The sequence below is a fragment of the Paramisgurnus dabryanus genome, chromosome 3, assembly GCF_030506205.2.
Source record: "Paramisgurnus dabryanus chromosome 3, PD_genome_1.1, whole genome shotgun sequence".
Classification (NCBI taxonomy): domain Eukaryota; kingdom Metazoa; phylum Chordata; class Actinopteri; order Cypriniformes; family Cobitidae; genus Paramisgurnus; species Paramisgurnus dabryanus.
Genome location: NC_133339.1, coordinates 29,060,726 through 29,076,850, shown reverse-complemented (window position 1 = coordinate 29,076,850; position 16,125 = coordinate 29,060,726). Strand labels below are relative to the sequence as shown.

Here is a 16,125-nt window from a genome sequence, read left to right as displayed (position 1 = left end):
TTTAAACACTTGATTAACTACTAGTTCAGTTTGGTTATGTAGACACTAAGCAGTGTTTCTGTCTATGCGGTTGTCACTACCTGCATTTTGCGGGAGTTAATTCGGTTGTAGAATGTGGTTGTCAGTCCTGTAAATTACTGTGTGTGTACAGAACAGGATTAAGCATTAAAAGGTGAAGTGACAGCCGAAAAAATATGCAGTGTGTACGGGACCTATCAAAAAACTATCTCAGCTTTTTGCTCAAAATTTGGTGTTTGAAGAAACCTATTTGAGAGGTGATAAGAAGAGAACTAATCAAGGTAGGATGAAAGTTTTTTTTTTTCATTTCATATATTTGTATGTTTATATATTTAAAGAAGAACATTTTCTGGAAGGCATTAAACTTTTGTGAAAATCATGAAAAATGCTAACCCAATGCTGGGTTGAAAATAGCCCAGCATTTTCAGAGATACATAATTGCATACTTTAAAATTATTTTTGAGTGAATTATTTCTTAAAGTGGAAATACATTCAAATTTTATGACCAAGATGATGGCTCGCTGACAAAGGGAGAACATGCCAACCCCACACAGAAAGGCCTCTTCCCTTACCTGTGATGTTATAAATGGTATAAATACAGCAATGTGTTTTATACAAAATGTAAGAGAGGATTTTGCTCCACCTTTCTATCCACCAGTGTGTCTCTGGCCTAAAAAAAAGTTGAAGAGACTTAATGCTTTCACGTCTTTTCCTGCCTTAGTTGTTCTTTTCTATACACTTTGTTCAGATTTTCCCTCAATGCTTTGATCCAATAAGACTGGCAATACCTCTGACTTCAGCTTTGTTGCTCTGGTTGGTAACTGTGGCCTCAGAATGGTGTGGACCATTTCCCGCCTGTCATCTCCAGTGAGACAGAAAATACTGCTTACAGACTTCTCATTCCCCACCCACCCACACACATAAAGTACACTACAAATCACAATCTCTCTCACACACACACTCTCACTCTTTTTCTCTCTTTTAATAATTTGCTTTCTCTTTCTCACTCTCTGTATTCTTTATCACTTTCTCTCGCTTTCTCACTATTTCGCTCTTACTGTTCAAGACTCCGATATGCCCTTATGGCAGTTTTGCTAAACCAGATGGCCCTCACTGCACCTGATCCCTTTAGCTCCTCTCAAAATCAGATGAATCTGAGCTTTAAACACATTTGGGTTTCATTTAGTTTATAGCCAAATAAAAAAAAACATTATTGTTTTATTCACACAGGGCTGCTCAGTGCAAGCTCAGTTGGATTGTTACAGTATTTGGTAAGCATTAGTGAGGTATTTCCCAATGTGCTTGTGCTGTTTGCATTTGACCTGTTCCTCTGTGGTAGGTACCAGTGTGTGTGTGTGTGTGTGTGTGTGTGTGTGTGTGTGTGTGTGTACCTGGTAATTATCACGTTGTGGGGACCAATTGTCCCCACAAAGATAGGAATACCAGTGTTTTTGTGACCTTGTGGGGACATTTTGATGTCCCCATGAGGAAACAAGCTTATAAATCCAACAGAATGATGTTTCTTGAAAATGTGAAGTAGCAGAAAGGTTTTTGTGATGGTTGGGGTTAGGGAATGGGGCAGGTAAGGGGAATAGAATATACAGTTTGTATGGTATAAAATGCATTACGTCTATGGAATGTCCCCACAAAACATGGAAACCAGAATGTGTGTGTGTGTGTGTGTGTGTGTGTGTGTGTGTGTGTGTGTGTGTGTGTGTGTGTGTGTGTGTGTGTATATGGATTCTTATATTCGTTTGTGTGTCTTAGTGTCAGAAGACACAATGGCCCTCATTTATCAAAAGTGCGTACACCAAAATTCCAGCGTACACCTGGCGTACACCCAAAACCACGGTGACTTTGAGATTTATCAATATGGACGTTGGCGTACGGCACGCTCAAATCCTACGCCAGCTCAGGAGGTGGTGTACGCACATTTTGAGTTAGTGCAGAAATGCGCAAACACTTCCTAACACCACAAAACGCACTGACAAACTAAAATATATGATATATTATGACCCACTGTAAAAAAAAACATAATAATTACAAACTTCAGTGTTTATTTTTATGCAACATGGACTTCAATGTTTAATTTGAGAAACTTTACCAAAGCATTTGATTTGTATATGTATTCCTTCAGTTGAGAGCCTGGGCGCTTTACCTGACGTTTCAGGGCAAAGCATGTGAGCGGAGCGGAGCGTTGAGCGGTGCGGTAATATTACCATCAAAGCGCCTTTCTAAAAAGTCAGCTCGCTCAGCACCGCTCGTTGAACCCAGAACGCCCTTTGATAATTTGCTAGTTCGAGAATCTGTAAAAACGTCTAGCAATAAGTTGTGGAATTCAAGCCTTATACATAAATGTAAAGTAAAAATCAAAGTTAAGATTGGACAGGAATAAAACATTAAAAGGAAGTGCGGAGAGACTGTAAAAGTCAGCAAATATTCATCCTGGAATCTGAAGCGGCACATTGCAAGAAAGCACAAGGATGTGCTACGAAAACATGGTAATAATGCATCAAAAGGTAAGCTAGTTACATACCATTCGATGATAAATAAATAGCTACACATGAATAGGTAAAGTAAAATGTTTGTGTTGAATGGAGCCATAAATCCGATCATGATGACATGCGGACAAAATCATGGCCACGAATTATCTTTTATGCTACATTATGGACACTTCTTTTTCTTATTTAGTCTAAAGTATGGCCATAAATATAAAATTCGTTCCCAATATTCAACAGTTTGTTCCTTGGGATTAATTGTTATAATATTTTTTCATTACTATTACAATTATTATTACTTCAAATTATGAATTAGCCTAGTAAAACATGTGGATGTCTTGGAAACAAATTGTTAATTTGAATTATATCCGGAGCTCCGTATGAAACTGGATCTTAGCTAACAAACAACTGTATGTAAATACAGAAAAACACACTATAAAAGTTACTACATCATTTTAAAATATTATTTTAAAAAAACTTAACCGAACCATTAAGCAGACATATAATTTAGATGTAGGCAACAGTAAATAATAATAATAATAATAATAATAATAAATAATTATTATTCTAAATATCAATTAAGCGTCATTAATAATAAAAATAATAATACAAATAGTACAAAATGTCATGCAATTATTAATGTGTCTTTAATCCCGCTCTTTAAACTCCCAAATAAAACAATTTTGTTTCTTTCCACTTCCCCGGTTTGTCTTCTTTGCCGTCTTCCATGTGTCAATGTCGTAAAATGAGGGCGTGGGGGAGGCGGAGACTTGAATATATATGGGCGTGTTATTCTTATGACGATCGTTTTCAGCCGCGGCATTTATGAAGGGCAGATATTGCGTACACCTGAATATCAACGGTACGCACAGTTTCATAAATCAGGCGGTGAGAGGAGTGTAAGCATAATCTTACGCCAACATATACGCCCGTTTCTACGCAAGTATGATAAATGAGGGCCATTGGGATTCACCCACTAATAGCTGTCAATCTATTTCAGTCAGTGTACATCTCTCAGCTGTTCCTGTGTATTCTGGCTCTCGGATACACCACTGAAAAGAGAATTAATAAGAGGCCTCATTATCAGTGGATGCTTTGGGCCTTTGGGGAAAGAATAAAGGAGGAGTAAAGGACACAGACTTGGGAAGAAGAGCGAGTGGGTTCTGAAGATGTCAAGCCAATCGACAGAAAAAGTCGATGGCGAGGCACCGAAAGGCAGGAATGTTTTTAGAACAGGCAGAGAGGAAATCTGGGTCTGTTTCTGATACAGTATATACATACATACTTGTACATACATTTGAAAAATAATTCTGTAAACTGCACACCTAACTTGTCAAATGTCTTAAAAATAGGCACCAGAGCAATGTTTGTGGTAACCGTTGTATAAGCGGAATAATTGACTCCGGTTCTTTGCATCGTGCCACGTTACAACCTTGGGTGTGCAATATGTAGGGAATAATTGACGACGGGCCATTAAATTATACAAAAATAATGCACACCCAAGGTGCAATGCGGGTGTGCATTATTTTCAAATAATTCAAAGGACCGTATTCCTCTTATACCACGGTTACCACAAACATTGCTCAGGTGCCTATTTTTAAGACATTTGACAAGTTAGGTGTGCGGTTATCAGAAATTAATGCATACCCACGGAACATTTCTCAGCCAATCAGAATACAGCATTCAACAGACCCGTGGTATAATTTTGAATAATTAATTAATCCTAAAGATGATTTATTGGGTTGAGGTCAGGACTCTGTGCGTGCCAGTCAAGTTCCTCCACACCAAACTCGCTCATCCATGTCTTTATAAACCTTGCTTTGTGCACTGAGTCATGTTGGGACAGGAAGGAGCCATCCTCAAACTGTTGGGAGCATGAAATTGTCCAAAATGTCTTTGTATTATAAAGCATTAAGAGTTCCTTTCACTGGAAGTGATTGGAACACCTGAATTCAATGATTTTGAGGGGTGTCATAAAAAAATTGGGAATATATTGTATATATACACAGTACTGACTGTGCAAAAGTCTTAGGCTACAACCACCAGACTTGTTGTTTCAGAAGTTTTAATGTTCATCCATATTTATGTTTTTAACCCGTGGTTGGTTCAAGATTGACATTTTTTGACCCAACCATGGTTTAAAAATAAGTCATTCCATAAAAATAACTGAACGTAAACCTTCATATACATGATAGTGTGTGTGTATGTGTGTATAGACATATTTGTGTGAATAAGCATATTTGTGTTGCTGCAATGCAGTATATTGACTAGAACTAAACAGATTTAATTTAAATCATGACAAATAGGAGGTTTTCCATCATGCCGTACTTCCTCGTAGCTTTTCCAAAATTTCAGCAGTGTGAGGAGAACCTGTCGGCATGTGTGTGTTTGTGTGCTCTCTCTCATATGTGTGTGCTTCAGTAGACAAGCGTGGTGACTCACCCCTTCATTCCTCATTAGCATTCAGGTCGGTAATCACTTAGTGAAGCATGGGAGGGGGTTCTCAGCACCTTCTTCTATCATTCAGGCTGTTTCTTTCAATCTTTCTCTCTCCCACAATTCAATTTGTATTGCCACAGCTAAAGCAAATTTGCTGCAGACAATGGATTGAAGAGAGGGAACAACTGTGAAAGTAAATAATGAAAAAGAAAGAAGGAACAGTAATGTTAACCAACGATTATGGAATCTTTCTCTCTCAAAACTTGTGAGCTTGATGATACGACTTCATGTTTTTACCTGTCCATTTAAATGTCCTTTTCTGTATTTACTCAGTCCACTACGTGAAACAGTGCATGAAGAGAGCAGTTATTAAAATAATAGATTTTTCAGTGAATTTATCAGCTATGAGCCTTTAGGGATCTACATTATCAATAACCAGTGTCCTATATCAGGAACCTCAAATGTTAAATGGAGAGAACCTAAAATGTAATGAAATAAGGAAAACTTATCATAATGTTTTTTAAAACCTTTATGAAGTCATGTATTCCATCAAAGGACTGGAGAGAAAGCTGAATGTTTGCCCTCTTCCATGTACTGTAATAAAAGTGGATGGAGATCAGCTGTCAAGCTCCAAAATGGATCAAAATATGACTCATGCTCTATATCGCCAGTTATGTGAAATCATAGGATAAAACTGCGTGTAAGCAACAGACTGATTTTTTCACTGAAAATCTTAAGCCTCCAATATCTGTCTTGACAGCTGTGGTCACCATTCATTCTCATTGTATGGAAAAAACAACACCCTGAACTCTTTTTGTTTCATAAAAGAAAGAATGTCACAGACATAACATACAGTTAGTATTTATTATTTTTATAGCGTTATTTTTCCCACAGTCTTTATCATCAAATCTTTTTATTACTCCTTAAACTGTCCTCTGTCTGCTCAATACAAACATCATTAACTGGACTTAATAGCACTTCTAAAATTATTTATATGCGCAAAGTTGCCTGTATAGCCGGATTGTATTTGGTTCATCATTTTGAAGATTTTTTTATTGAAGTGAATTGCCAAACATTGTTCTCATCATTGCTGTTAGTAAAACAAAAGTTAAAGAGAAGGGTTTTGTATTCTCACTGTATAGATGGTTTCATCGGACACACGCATGTTGTCGCAGTTACACTCCTGAACCCAAGTGAACTTCCGCTCTGTATTTATTTATTAGTTTGGCTAATGGCTAAACCGTTCTCTGAAACAAATACCTTGTCGAAAATTAAATGTTATGGTTTGCTAAAAATGAGGGGAGACGATCACAACTGTGCAGACAAGAATTCAAGGACGTGCAGCTACATTGTATACATTAATTTTACACAGTAACATTAGCTCAGTGTAATAGTTAATATAAGTTAGATATGATATATGAACAAAGGTAATTATCTTGTCATAAAATGACTGTTTAGTCCACAAAAGCTGTTTGTTTGTGTTGTTGTTGCTGTATGTGTATACACAGTTGTAAATGTGTCGCTCTCCATGGTGCTGAACTCAATGCAGGTGCTCACTTACAAGGCTGCTGTTTTTACATACATTTGTGTAATTGCAGGATACTCACTTATAAGACAATACTTCTGACAAGCATCTGTAGACAATGACAATGTAACTGTTGTATCGTATATATAATTATTCACATGGTGTCATGTATGTGAAACTATTTAAAAGAATGCATCGCAGCGCAGTGTCGTACATGCTATTATTTTATAGTCATATAAAAAGTCTCTAGATGTTGTAAGGTTCGTATTGGCTGGGATGATATTATGTGGCTATGCTGCTTGCTTGTTTGGCTGGAAGTGCTGCAGTATATGAAGAGAAACCAGCAGTAAGAGGCTGTACTGACAGTGACGTATATTATGCTCTTCTGCAGCAGAGCCTTCAGACAGCCAGACAGCTCTGTGTCCTAACCCTGTCACACCATTCAACAGCTAACAAGACAGGCCAGTACAACCGACACATAGTAAAAGGTATCAGCACACACACACACACACACATTACCGTGAGCGCACTCTGTAATGGACAAGCAGATTTATGTAAAAGCACAGCGTAAGCTCTTAAGGAGCATACATAAATATACACATCATACACACATATGCACTGTTGCTCTAAGAGAACAGGCTGTCCCAAGTGCCACTTTGTAAATCTGTATACACATGCTGATCAAATGTAATGCACTGTAGTTCGCTTTGTATAAAAGCATCTTACAAAAGCATAAATGTAAATGGATTTGGTGCACAACTTTCCTCTACAGTGTTGTGCTTTAACCCCTTCAGACCTGATAATCATTTTGATTGGTTGAACAGCATTTTTATTGGTTTGAACCACAAAACATGTGATGTCAATTTCAGTGGATGCAATGTGTAAAGGGGTTAAAAGAGCCCATTCACATGCATATATGATATTCTGGTGTATGTTGGAGTTCAACTGGTAAAAGCACATATGGGTGAATCTTGTGAAATTAGACTTATGGGGTGTCATGAAACATTTTGATAAAAAAGCTAATGCAAGGTAACAGTATCAAAATAAGAAGCATACAGTTACAAACATCTCTTCTTGTACTATTTTGCACATGATTTCAAATGACATCATACAAACCAATTTTTTTGTTTTTTTTCCACATTTAAGGGGAACATTTTCATTACCACAACGTGTCCATGACTGGATTTGTGTTCTTTGACATGAAAATATTTATAATTAAGAAACCTAAAAAATAAAATCAGTGCATGTTATACTATAAATGTTTAAAGTAAAGAAACATGTGGTATTTGTTGATTATTGGTAAATGTAGAGACAAAAATAAGGAATATAAATGTGTCCAAGAGCAATTTTCTCATCCTCCGCAACAATTTTCAATCATTGTTTAAGCCCTCAAGGAACTCTCCAAATATCTCCAGATATTGCACATATAAGATTAACGTCACATGCACTGAAGCTATTTTTTTTTTTTTTTTTTTTTAATTAGAAATATTTCCATGTCAAAGAACCCAAATCCAGTCATGGACACATTGCGGTAATGAAAATGTTCCCCTTAAATGTGGAAAAAACAACAAAATTGGTTTGTATGATGCCATTTGAAATCATGTGCAAAATAGTACATGAAGAGATGTTTGTAACTGTATGCTTCTTATTTTGATAGCATTTACTTTTTTATCAAAATGTTTCATGACACATCATTAGTCTAATTTCGCGAAAATCACCCATATGTGATACGAAACAAGACATTCAGGATAAGGATCCTCAGTAAAAAGGTAACGTTAAATGTGTGATGTTATTGATAGGTAATAGTAGTAACTGTACTTACTGCCCAATAAGGTTGTGAGAATTTTGAAAAATGTAAAAAATTGCTGTCAGTCTCACCCTCAGGCATTGGGAGATAAATTATATAAGCCAAACTGCCCAAGTATGAGTCTTTCTGTATTATATCAATTCATGAAAAAGTTAAATGCTTCCTAGCGGACTGATAATGCAATGTTGAAGAAAACTGAAAGCTGTAAGGGCTATTTCCTATGCGTTAGACGGTAAAGGTGCATGGCAAAAGCGTGTGACAAAAATGAAGATGAAGGGCAGAAATGTGTGTTGAATACTCTCTGGTGTGATTAAATACAGTATTTGGGACATTCCTTGTCTTTCTTCGCAGACACCTGAGGCTCTGTGAACTGGGTCATGTAGCTTTATACTTTAGCCAGGCATAATGGGACATAGCCCTTATTTCTTTGTCTTATCTGGTCACTATCTTTTCTCCCATGAGGTATTAAGTCTGATCCCTGGCGTCTGGATTACCTCGCTGTGCCAGCCCACTCCACAGATGGGGCTGTCTGCTCAGCATGGGCAAACCGCACCGCTCAGGTTTACTGCTCAGCAGGATCAGACCAGCTGCATGTGCACACTGTTTATTTCTTGTATGTGTGTTAGCCTGCTTGGTTAGCCATGGATGTCGACTGTAACCACAGATGGTCGAACACAGAATCTCTATTACTGTATTCCTGAAGCAGCTTAGCCTGAAGAGATGAATCAGAGCTTTTTTGATGACACCAAAAAAGACTCCCTCTGCCAAGCCCCAGATTTTCCAGAGACTTCGTTTCTCTTCCTGTGGCAACAGAGCAAGGCCCAGATAGAAGAAAGAGACACGAAACATCCTAAAGTGCTGAACTGAACTGAAATGGAAATAATTCACAATTAGATTAACACGTTAAGGCGCACAGGCCAGTGCTTCTTGGCGTGGGCTCGACTTAAAGAGATAGGTCACCCAAAAATGTAAATTCTGTGATCATTTACTAAACACGCTTTCTGATTTACATTTAGTTTTATTTATATAGTGCTTTTAAACTTGTTGCTAAGCAGTTTAAAGGTACCGTATGGATTTTTAGCGACATCTAGTGGTGAGATTGCGAATTGCAACCAACCTCAATTTCGAAACGCAATGAGAAGCTACGGTAGCTGCCACAGGAAAAACATGTCACCATCTAAGACAATGCTCTGTAGAACAGTTTGCTGTTTAGGGCATAGATATGTATAATAAAGGCTAGATGTCTTGCCCGCGCTGCTGGCCAATGAAGGTCAACATTCGCACCTGGCGGCCATCTTGTCTCAGGCAGCTCCTCACTCATAGCATTGTGTTTTAAAGGTGCATGTACTTTTAAAAAACCATAATTGATAAATTTTCTACCGATTTTCAAATGGTTTGGTTTGTTTGAAATGTCAGAGATGTACTTATGACACTGCATAATTATAGATAATTTTCATGAAACATGTTAAAGAATCCAGAATTATAGCCACTTTAATAACGTTTGTGAGAAACCAAACCATTTGAAAATCGTAGAAAAATAAGCAGGTTAAGGTTATTTAAAGGTGACATGTAAATTTTTTGTTTGGGTCTGTAATGCCTTAGAAGCTTCCTAAAAACCTCTCTCAAATAGCTCGATTAGGGTGGGGGATTTTAAACAAGTGGTTTTGCACCTATTTGGCTCCCCCTACTGGCTTAACTTGCAATCTCATTACTGATTGGCTGACTTTGCTGCCACTCAAAAAATGTAGCCAATTAAAAAAGAAAAGTGGCAGTGAGATGCCTGTGATGTCATAAACATCAGTTTTTCAGATTGGGCCGTTTTCTGGCAGACATTTCTTAAAGAGGAATTTCTATGAGACTGAGATGTTTAGCATGTCTAGCACTTTTTGTATGTTCGTGAATGCAGGTAGACTACCATTATTCAACAAAGAAAAGGTAAAAATGTTTTTCATTCTCTGTCCCCTTTAAAAGTACATGTACCATTAAAAGAGAATGCTACAAGTGAGCGAGCTGCCTAAGACAAGATGATCACCGCCGGTGATGACGTTAGAGACTCCGCTGTATGACATAGACTTGCCTTTATTATACATATCTATGGTTTAGGGCTACTATAAAAACATGGAGGTGACTTCCATATAAGGAGTCCCACGGTGTGTGTTGATAAAAACGGCTCATTCTAAGGTAATAAAAACAATACAGTTTATTATCTAAGGTACACCACTGATAATTTAGTTGTCTATATTATATTACATTTTGTCAAGAGGTCCTTCAAAAAGTTGCACCTTTAACAGAAAACACTTTAACAGCAGGAACTTGATATTGTAAAAAATGAAAAACAATGTATCAAAGTAATGACATAGAAATGGGAAAATTGTATAACAAACAGAATGACTTTATGACTTTGTTGCTTCCAGCGACTGGAAAAGGAAATGTTATTCGAAATGTTAGAGACTGACATTTGATTTGATAGAAATAAAGAGCAGCCACTGATATTCATACAGGTTTGGAAAAAAATCTGAATAGGAATATTAATGTTTAGGAGAAGTATTTATTTTCAGTTTTTACAAATGCATTCCTTTAAAACACACATACCAAAGCCTATGGGCCAAACACAAAACATGCTGCGGTGGACCGTGCGAAATCACAATGCACAGCGATCAATCTCCTCCAATTAGAAAAGGAAGCACAGACCTCCCTGCTGAAGAGAACAGCTCCGTGCCTCACCATACGGCACAGGGATTTTTATGTGTCAGCGTGTACTGTTGTATGTGCGCGCGCAAAGAAATGAGCATTTTTAGTTAAGATGTTGTTGATGAAGCAGGGTTGTGTCTTGTTTACCAGAGTGTGACTGTTAGCACTTTCAGTCTTGAACAGAACACAGTACTCCCAATGGAGAGGATGAACTTTACTTACACAACCTGAACCTCACACAGATCAAAGCCTGGGCAGCTTTTCTTACTTTCTGAATCTCATTTCTTATTTGTTTCTCACTACGTTCTTCCCTTGTCTCTGGGAGGCATACAAGCATAAACTAAGACAAAGTTAGTGGTTGTTGGACAGCCTCAGGGTCTTCAAGACAGACTGCATAGTCCAACATTCACATTATCTGTATCCTCACACACTCCAGCACAAAGCATTAAAATCCACTCACAATAAACTTAAATTTATCCAGTGGGGTGAATTAAGCAAACACTTTTATGCATCATATTTTATTCACCAGCCACCTACAATCCACTTCACCCAGATGCTAAAATGTAGCACTGCACATTTCAGCACGCCATTGTCATTCTTTTCAACACAAACACGTCAACCCGACAAACATTTATTTTAAGTGCATTTTACTTTTTTAGTCAATTACATTTTATGCGAGTTTTCCCATAACACTACAATACTAATCCAACACTCATTTAGCACAGTACGTGTGTCTGTATAGACCGATCCTTGTGTCGTGTGTGTGCAACAAACAGCTCTAAAGCCCGTCTATGTGTACAGTGATGTTGTGAGAGGTTTCAGCAGCAGGTGTGTTACACAAACAGATGCTCCCTGAGGGTTTGTTAGAGGCTTGGCGTAGCTCCTGCTGCAGATGTTAAGCTGTATTGGCTGAGCTCTGCTTCACCAGAGGCAAACAAACCTGATGAATCACGCCACCTCACACGGGTCTCTAAACACCCCAGTGTGCCTCACATTGCTGTAAACCGCCTCACATTGTGATACTCCAACATTACTTTAGACTACATCATAACATCGCTAAAGGGCTGCATTGTATTGATTTGTTTTGCATTAAACTTTGCCCCACAGTGCTTTCAGATTTTCTCATTACTCCAACTCACATTACTTAAAGGGATAGTTTACCTAAAAATGACATTTCTATTTATTTCCTGTTTATTGAGAACAGCACAATTTTACTGTAACATTGCTTTAAAAAAAATAGTTTGGTCACCAAAACCTAAATATGTGCTAAAACATTATCAGCGAGCCACAAATACTTTTTTGATGTAATTCTGAAGTGTTTAAAGATACAATTTGTAGAATCCGCCGCTACAATCAAAGGTGGTGTAGTTATTTTTGCGACTGACCTTATTGCACCTTAATTTCTAGGAGTTTCCTTTCAGGCGCAAAATTTATGGGAGGAGATTATTTTAATGATTCACGCAATGCGATTTACTAATGTTTGCGCACGTGTTATGACTTGTATTTATGCCATTATTCAACGCCAAAAAAAGGGGTCACTAGGAGAAGTCACACAATACCAGACATTTCAAAACTTCCTGTAACCTTTATTTTTGTCCTCCAGTTCTTTTCAGTGTCCTATGGCTTTGTTAGCTGAGATTACACACTCCATTACGCACTTTTCCATTGCGATGTCCGTGGTGCTGAACTCAAGATCAGCTCTGCTTAATTAGGACCCTGAACTAAGTTGCGCTGCTCTTAGTAGGGATGGGACGGTTGTCATGACCACCGCACCACCGCGGTGGTGCAATGCCACCGCAGTGGTGAAGTGCCACCGGCGGTTGTGTGACGTCACATATCAGGTGAATGATTAAACAAAATAATAAGTAAAAATTGCAGTTTTTTTTACACGTGAAATAATAATAACAAAAGTTGTACAGTAATTTAAAGCCTAAGATACAAATTTATAACATTGTTTTATGTTAATACACAAATCTCCGCTACATTACCATGTATGGCGTTTCCACTAAACTGGTGGATTTTAGCATAACTCAGCATGTTGGAGTTTAGCCATGTCACTGTGTTGTGCGTCTGCTTTATAGTTTCTTTTGGTCTCCAGTGACAGTGATACATACACATCACGTTTGTCTTTTGTTGTGAAATAAAAATTTTACCAGGTTAAAGTCGCGCGCATCAGGAAGCGCATTTAGTGAAACTTTATTTTCTTTCACCATTTAAACCACCCTAACCCCCCCATGGACCCCACCACCGCAACACCGGCGGTTGTTGTTGATGGTTCCACCGCGGTGGTAAAAATTTGCCACCGTCACAGCCCTAGCTCTTAGTAGATTACGTTGGTCATTATGGAAATCACATTTGCCACCTACGCTTTTTTAGTAAATAACCCGCAAATATTACCACTCCCATCGGCACTTTTTTTGAATTGCGCTCTCATGCTAATTTGCCCCGTATAGTAAATCTGGCCCCAAGTATTCTCCTTTTGTGTTTAATTCATTTTTGGGTAAACTATTTCTTTAAGGGTCCACCCTACATTCATTCAAACCTTACATTGTCTCACCCATTGTGCCACACATTGTGTGCTACCTCACATCTTGTCACTCTGCCTCACATTGCTTCTAACTGCCTCGTACCAATTGTCAGTCTGATTGTTTCAAACTAACTCACATCACCTCACACTGCCTGACATTGCTTCCAAAATAGTGCGACAGAAAAGCGCTGCCAGCCTGCTCCTTTGCAAAGTGTCAACATGGTCACAGTTACCTGTCAGTGGAGACAATGAGACCATTACATGTTGATGTGCTGTCTGTTAAACAGCTGGTCTCGGGTCTATTCTAGTAAGCAGAAATGAGAACATGGCTAGATTAGGGTTACAGTGTCATAACACCAATGTCATTGCAGTCCTCAAAACGTTTCTCGAAAATGATCTCCTACCAGCATATGGGCCTTAAAAAACACAACAATTGCCAAATCCTGTAATACGCCCATGTTTTCTTGCCTTCTCTCCTCCTCCTCACTTTTTCTCACCTTATTTCTCTCTTCTGTGTTCTTTTGTTTTTAAGCTTTGGGAAAAGTTAAGATACAGCGGAAACATGTATATCTTGTTTAAGATTTCAGAGGGCGTACGCACTGTATCTTAATATATATATATATATATATATATATATATATATATATATATATATATATATGTATACTCAGGGGATCTGAAAATAGCCATTACCACACAAAGCAAAAAAAAAAATGACAATGTGTTTGTTGTTCTGTGCCTACGCAGTACATACATTATTAAAGGCTATTAAACATGTGTTATTGCATTAAGGAATATCACATGAAATCATGGCGCATATGGTCCAACACACACACACACAGATTTGTACAATTCTAAAGCAAATCTTATACACTTATACAATGTTAGGATTCATTCAAAGAATGGACTAGTATTCCAAAAAATAATGTTGATATGAAATCTCCCTACCTGTACTTACATTTAGATGCACTGTGTAGAAAATGTCACATAGATTTACAGTTATCTCATCTTAACTAATTAGGTAATGGTGTTGGAGATACACCAGTCTGTAATTGGCATTCATAGCAGCAGTTCCTTCCGAGTTTAGACCAGGTGCCAATCTGGCTGTTGCTCTGACTACTGCAGGAATTAATGAATACAGGAGAGAAACAATTTGTGTGCAATCAGTCAGTACCTCATGGTGTAAAGGTATTAAGTCAGAAAATAAACAAGCTATTTCTATCTGACTGAGGTTATGGTCTTTATTTTGGCATATCTCTCGCTCTCTCTCTCTCTCTCTCACACACACACACGCACACAGCTCTTTCTCATTGGAATGCACCTCCTTGTCTTAGCCCCAGCCCTAATTAAAGCTTCCTTTGGGTCTCACTATGTAGAGCACCAAACCAGATCACATCTCGGGTGGGATCAGAAAGTAGAGAGAGAGAAGATGAGAGGAGCAAGTAAGAAAAAGTAAAGGGGCATCGAGATACAGGCATGATCGGACTGCAAATGCTGCCTGGGTGCCTGTGATAGGACTGCGCTCTAGGATTGTGTCGTGATCACACGTTTCATTAAAATTCTCATTATTTTAATAATATTTGGCACCCGCTGCTAGTATCTCAGTGAGATTGTGAGGTGGCGTTTTAAAAAACAATAGCAGGTGATATCTGATTATTTTTAGGTTTTCATACTAAAACGAGCAACAAATAAGTTTTTATACAATTGACTGAGTGGCTTGAGAAAAATCAGACCGCAAAATGATGAGACGTGATGTATACGAAAGACAAGCGGAATTATAAGCAAAGTAAAAATGGGGTAACTTTACAGTACGTGTTGGCAGATCGTTTCACAACCTCTGCCTTCCGAATCTGGATGGTTTGATTTGCCCAAAAACATTTTTACAACCTGGATTTTATTTTTGAGAGCAATGAAGATTGTTGTTGAAAGAGACTCTTGAATTTGTCAAGATGACTGTAAAAAGTTAAAAGTTGGATCATTTCAAAGAATGGCTTCAATTGGGAACACCCAAAAATTTTTTTTTGAACTTGAAATTCACTTTAGTAACATTATAAGAAACATTATAAGAAACATTAATTTTTTAGACGTTACCAATTAAAGTAATTTTAAGTTGATCCAATTTTTCCCTTTTTACAGTATACTGTATAATCACTTTAGTGTTTACTGATGGTACTCAAAGCTTTCAGAGACTCATCTGGAATCAAAACTGAGCATGTGTAGTCTTTCAATGCAATCAAAAATGAAAAAGATTTTGAGGAGGTTAGGGACTGACACAAAGCAAAAGCTTTTAATCCCTTTCACCATAGATAAATTTCTCTTCAAAATACAGTGGGTGTTGCAAGGATGATGCATGGTTGGTGGATTGAAGATATTTGTCATGACAGGGTCCCATATCGAGTTCTGTATAGTCACCTGAAGGATAGATGATGGGTTGAAACAAATGGAAGACCTTGCATGGTTTACTGCCTCTGTAACAAGTAAAATAAAAGCCAAGGGGATAAAACTATTTATTCTTATAACTTATGAATAATTTGCTGAAAAATGGCCCAAATGGTATTTTACAAGAAGATTCAGAGGTCTTTACACTTGTACAGCTCATTATTTGCTGTTGTAATGAAAA

General features: G+C 37.7%; 1 protein-coding gene and 1 long non-coding RNA gene across 3 annotated transcripts in view; one reads left to right on the top strand and one right to left on the bottom strand.

Annotated features, from left to right (window-relative positions):
- LOC135760217 (uncharacterized) overlaps window positions 1-16,125 on the bottom strand; it is a 101,832-nt gene that overhangs the window by 34,281 nt on the left and 51,426 nt on the right. Inside the window, exon 3 of the long non-coding RNA XR_010537342.2 lies at window positions 4,959-5,140. This is a non-coding gene — a long non-coding RNA (uncharacterized lncRNA). The remainder of the gene's footprint in view (window positions 1-4,958; window positions 5,141-16,125) is intronic.
- elfn2b (extracellular leucine-rich repeat and fibronectin type III domain containing 2b) overlaps window positions 1-16,125 on the top strand; it is a 98,345-nt gene that overhangs the window by 73,883 nt on the left and 8,337 nt on the right. The window contains exon 3 of one of the 2 annotated variants that reach the window (XM_073813987.1): window positions 6,872-6,968. The exons of the other annotated variant lie outside the window; for it this stretch is intronic. The gene's annotated coding sequence lies outside the window, so the exon portion shown is untranslated. The remainder of the gene's footprint in view (window positions 1-6,871; window positions 6,969-16,125) is intronic. 2 annotated transcript variants of the gene reach the window in all.